The 5769-nt window shown below is 40.0% G+C and overlaps 1 protein-coding gene across 2 annotated transcripts in view; it reads left to right on the plus strand.

Moving 5' to 3' along the window:
• The first annotated feature begins 842 nt into the window (after window positions 1–842).
• LOC137640281 (uncharacterized) overlaps window positions 843–5769 on the plus strand; it is a 19017-nt gene continuing 14090 nt past the window's right edge. The window contains exon 1 of one of the 2 annotated variants that reach the window (XM_068372881.1): window positions 843–1027. The gene's annotated coding sequence lies outside the window, so the exon portion shown is untranslated. Of the gene's footprint in view, window positions 1028–3630; window positions 3732–5769 lie in introns of those variants that run through there. The other variant, XM_068372883.1, reaches the window with a different exon arrangement.

Below are 5769 nucleotides of genomic sequence, written 5' to 3' on the forward strand. Positions count from 1 at the left end.
ATAAAGGCAGGACAGGATTAGAAATGAAACTGAGAGATTACTCGAGCCCATAAGTGGATGAGATTATGGTGAGGGGTAGATGGAGATGGTTTGGGCATGCCCTTTGCACTCCCCAAGAGAGATTAGTTCACCAAATATTTAATTGGGCTCCACAAGGCACTAGAAGAGTTGGAAGACCCAGGCCTAAATGGCTGATGACCATGAAGCGTGAAGTAGATGATGATGAATGGAAAAGTATAGAATTAAAATCTTAAGATAGAGACGACTAGCGAAATCTAACCGAGGCCCTTTGCGTCCAAAGGCGTAGGATATATATATATATATATATATATATATATATATATATATATATATATATATATATATATATATATATATATATATATAGATAGATAGATAGATAGATGTGTGTGGGTGTGTAAAATGCCTGGAATAAAGTTAAAGGTTACTTTAGGCCTCATAACAAAAGGGTTTTAATGTCCTGTGATCATCATTACTAACCACAAGCAGTTGATCTGCATTCTCTATAAAAGAATAAAGTTGAGAGCTATGGCGAACCCCCCAGATGGGCCCCAAAATAACTTTGTGCCCTCCCCCAAATCGACCAATACTAGTTACGCCCCCGGATTGCATCATCTTAGTCAATAGCATGAAATCATTCAAAATGTTGTGATTCTAAAGTTAAGCTTTTTAATCACACTATTAACTTTGTTCATATGTTTTCCACACAAAGTTCTGAACTTCATAACTGTTCATTACTCCATCAAAGATGATTAATATTTTACAATAAGTAATCTTGCTGTAAGGCAATGGCAACACAATGCTTTATCGGCCGTACCTATGTGACTCGACAAGTCATTTTCAGGGTCAGTCAATGTTTCAGTTGCACATTACGCTAAGTTGAGTTAACCAAAGATATCTACCTCAGCTATCTGTTACGGCTGTCTTCGTTGTTCAAGAATACGCAATAATTCTCCCGTGAAAAGAGTAGTAAATTGTGTAGTATCGAATTTCTGCAGCTCGTCGGGTAAGCCTGGGTCTCAAATCTGGCCCATTTTGCATTGTTTGTTTGTCTAATTTGCATTGTATTTAACTGACAGTTGTTTAAGACTGACTGGCTCTTCCGGTCAGATGCGGTGTCTACATTATTACTGAAAGAAGTTGTGCATAATGCGTTATTTCCATTATTAATAAGTAATGAATCAATAACGTTAATGACATATAAATGAATGGAGAAATGTAATAAGGCTTATTATTTTAGTTTATGACTGATTGAAACTTTACTGTATGAGATATTACGCAATTGATTTTTTAATGCATTAGCCTTTTTGGAAGCCTTTGTAAACTTTTTTCTTAAGTATTCTTGCACCAAATCTCTGCTGCGGGTCAAATAAGGCATTTGTTAAAGTTATTATAATGTTAATACGCCAAACATAAGTAATATTAAGATTAATGTATCCTGTATTTACGATGATGAATAACAAAATATAGTAAATTTAACTTTTTAAGTTGTAGTCATAGTTATTTCAGTTCGATTTCATCACGATTAGTAAGACGGCCACATCACCGATTTCTCGTTGCAGTAGTAGTAAAGATAAGGTTAAGATTTGTAACGGCTACCGGAAGTTCTGGCATTCTTTGATGCCCGGACCTTAACTATTCATTCAAGTTCATTTTTTTTCTTTGCCGGGTTGTAAAATGAGACGAATTTTAGCTGTGTTAAACTATACCTGTCTGGTATCCCACAAAATACGGTATTATAATGTATAAATAATCAATTAATTTCCATCCCATATATTATTTTGGTTTTCAGAAAGTAACAAACTCTTAGTTTATTGAATATTCACAGAGAGAGAGAGAGAGAGAGAGAGAGAGAGAGAGAGAGAGAGAGAGAGAGAGAGAGAGAGAGAGAGAGAGAGAGAAGATTTACAAAACTACACCAGCTGTTTTTTTTCTTTTGCTTATACTTACTTGGTATACTTGGTCGAATTTAGAGGGTCTTCCTCACAGCTGTGGTGGTCCACCGCTGACACCAGTCCATGAGTCCTTCTTCATGAGGGTGATCTGGTCTGGCACAGAGTTTGAGGCTGCCCTGCAGCACGCTGTGTAGCCTGGCACAGGAGGCTCATCTGGCAGCGTCTGCAGGAAGGTGTCAAGTGCTTTCTTGAATTTGACGACCGAGCAGCCTGTGGTGTCTCTGACATTTCTCGGCAGTGTATTAAACAGTCTGGGGCCGTTGTGGGTGAGGCTGGAGGCAAGGAGGGTTTTTATCCTCCCTGGTGTCCTGGAGGAGAGGCTTTGTCTTACACATGAGCGCCCAGAACGCTCACTTTCACGTGCCCTCAGTAAGTCAGGGGTAGGGTTAGGCACCTGCCTCTCCAAGATTTTCCAGGTATATATTATTCTATATCTCTCTCTTCTTCTCTGTTGAGAGTAGAGTCCCAGCTTTTGCAGGCGCTGCCAATAGTTGAGCTCCCTCATTCCTTTAATTGATCTTGTGAAACTCCTCTGGACTGACTCTAGCTCCTGTATGTCCCCCTGTTTATGGGGAGACCACAGCTGGCTGCAGTAGTCAAGGATTGGCTGTATGAGGGTCTTCCACAGTGTCAGCATGACCTCTAGCTCCCTTGAATGGAAGGTAAGCAGAACCCAGCCAACCATGCGCCTGGCCCTAGTGGCGGTGTCCTTGATGTGCTGCTGGAAGGTGGCATCATTGTCCATGAGGACGCCAAGGCACTTGACTGCATTGCTTGGTGGGATTGGGTGCTGTGTTTTTGTAAGTAACTCGGTGGAGTGGATGAGTTCAGTATTGGGCCCCAGTCTCATTATTTCAAATTTATCGTCATTGAATTGCATGTTGTTTGTGTCAGCCCAGTGGAAGACCCTCTGGATGTTTGCCTGCAGCTGGACAACACCATCAGACGTACTGATCCTGTGGCTTAGGGTAGTGTCGTCAGCAAAGGAGGACAGGAAGGAGCCCGTGACTGTCTTTTCAATGTCGGCCATCAGGACCAGGAAGAGTAGGGGGCCAAGAACAGAGCCTTGGGGGACTCCACTGCTGACTTTCTCAGGCTGTGACTTGTGGCCGTCAACAGCTACTGCCTGAGTCCTGTTGGTAAGGAAGCTGTGCAGCCACACACCCAGCTTCCCTGCTATCCCCATGGCCCTCACCTTGTGGAGAAGGATGCCGTGGTCCACTCGGTCGAAGGCCTTAGCAAAGTCTAAGTAGACCACGTCTACATTTTTGCCTTCAGCAAGGCCCTGGAGCAGCCACTCATAGTGGGCCAAGAGGTTGGAGAGACAAGACCTTCCTTTACGAAAGCCATGCTGAGAGTTACTCATCAAGCTGTTTTCTTCAAGGTGGATAATGATCTTGTTTCTTAATATTTTCTCAAATACTTTGATAAGGTGGGAGGTGAGGGCCACTGGCCTGTAGTTTTTGGCCTGGCTTCTATCTCCCCCTTTGTGGATTGGGGAGATGATGGCCTCTTTTGCGCCTTAAGAAAATGAAGATAATGTTGCCCCCAACTATAATGTGAAAAATATTATCCATAGTTTTTTTTACATGGTTTTAAAACTGCATAAAAAGCATCCATAAATTGTAAGATCGTATTCGTAAGCAGAGAAACTGAGAAACATTAACCATCAGCTGTGTTGACATTCACGATTTCACAATTAGGTCCCGATTCATCGTTTAAGGTTCCTTGCATCAACATCTTGTCTCGCAGTTGGTAATTTTACGTTTATATTTTCTACTTTCTCGCTTTAGCAAGTTATTCTATTAAGCCTTGAATGTTTTACATCGTGGTAGCTTTTGTGATTGAAGTAAACTTTGTTGCTAAACAAGGCCTAATTGTGCTCAGATACAGTAGGGTGCTTCGGTATTTAAAGCGAATTTTGTGTTCTAACTATTATGACTTTTCCTGGGTAATAATCTTTTAGGTTGCCTTCATAGCAGGGTCAGTAGTAGTTCTATTGGTTTATATACAGTTTTAGAACCGGTTTGGTTTCTGACCATATCTGACTTCCATTTTTATCACAAATAGTTTCCGCGATACAGAATCCTCTCGAAGAACAATAAGAATGGGGGACTATTGCGAATTCTGGATTTTGGGTATGTGGAAATAGAAAATGTGTAAAATACCTGGCGGAAACTCACTTAATAACCTAATATCTTGTACTTTGCTCTCTTGCTACTTGCCGTCTTTCTATATATCTCGAGACTAAAAAAACATCACTACACCGTGAATGTAATTAGGCTAGGCCTAATACCCATTCCTTATTCAGAACAAGAAGTTGCAGTTTCACTCGCTTTGGCAATCTTTTCTGTTTTTTATATGATGTAATCATTACCTGGTAACGTGTTTGCCTCGCATTCGCGTGGCAAGAGATCGATCCCCGCCCAGGGCCGTGAGTTTAAGCTGTTTACTGGGGAGGCAACTGCTGTGGTAGGGCATCACAGTGGGGGGTTGGGCTTGCCCGGCTGACGTTCTGGTGAGCATCTATTCTGATGGAACTGGAACTGAAACCAGACACCTTTAACCTTTAACCTTTAATTACAAGCTTCCAAATATTTTTGCACAAGTTCCCGAATGTTGGTCTACAACAGCCATATTTTTCCACCCTCCTCTTCAGTTTGAGTTAAACCACCATCACATGAAGATGTCCGTCTCCAAGAGAGAACTTATTGGAAGTACATCAATCTATTTTGAAATTGAGTGTAATTTCATCCATGTTGACAATTGATTATTATGATGAAAACGCACTCCGTTCAGCGTATAACTATTGTTACTCATGAGAAAGTAAAAAATAATGAGCCATAAGGATTACGAGCGCAGCTCAAGTATTACTGCTTGCTTGCCATTACATAAGAGCTTGATGTTTTTCTATTTTGCGAAGCGAGCCACAGCAAAGTAAAAATTAGAAGAATAACGTTTAGTGAATCATTGTGAATTATGATACTCTAATTTTCAGCAGCCACTTACCTGAACCATATATTTTTCCAACCGGGTATCTTGTGTTTATTATTGTGCATTTCTGACTATTACATTATTGCTGCAAATAACTTTTTTTTTTTTTTTTTTTTTTTTTTTTTTTAAACATTTCCCCAACCAGAAAAACAGTTTCCCACTGGTGTCCCCCCATAATTGTCTTTATATACGGGGGTCCAAAAACTCATGAATTTGTGGTTTGCCCCAATAATCAAGGCCAAAATGCATAAAACAGAAGATAGCGAGTAGGAAAAATATATGGTTTATGTATTTGGCTAGAAATTAAAGTATCATATTTACCCCATAAATACAGATATAACTTATTTTAAACGTGCATAATTTTAAGGAAAAATTTATAACCAATAACATCGTAAATGAATTCACAATAAAGAATAGAAATACATTGACAAGTTACACTTGCACTTTACCTGTGAGGAGGGTCGTGGCGAGACGCGAGAGGAGGATGACGGGTTACTGCTTTGAAGGGGAATCTCCCTCTGTTAGAATATTTGCTAAAATATCTAGAGTTCTGACTTTCACTGTCACTAACTGAATCTTTTTTATAACTGTAGCCTAAACTCTTACAATCTATTTTGACAAGGAATCTATCTAGTGACAACTGCTTTTGCCATTTCCTTAAAATGGCATGAAAATGGGATAAAAAACACATGATCATAGCATGAACACTGTATGTGTAGCTTATGGATACCTCGTGACTGATATCATGCTAGTCTCGTTAGTACTTATCTACAAGAAATGTGGATACGATCGGAAATTT

The sequence above is a fragment of the Palaemon carinicauda genome, chromosome 4 (genome assembly GCF_036898095.1).
Source record: "Palaemon carinicauda isolate YSFRI2023 chromosome 4, ASM3689809v2, whole genome shotgun sequence".
NCBI classification, from domain to species: domain Eukaryota; kingdom Metazoa; phylum Arthropoda; class Malacostraca; order Decapoda; family Palaemonidae; genus Palaemon; species Palaemon carinicauda.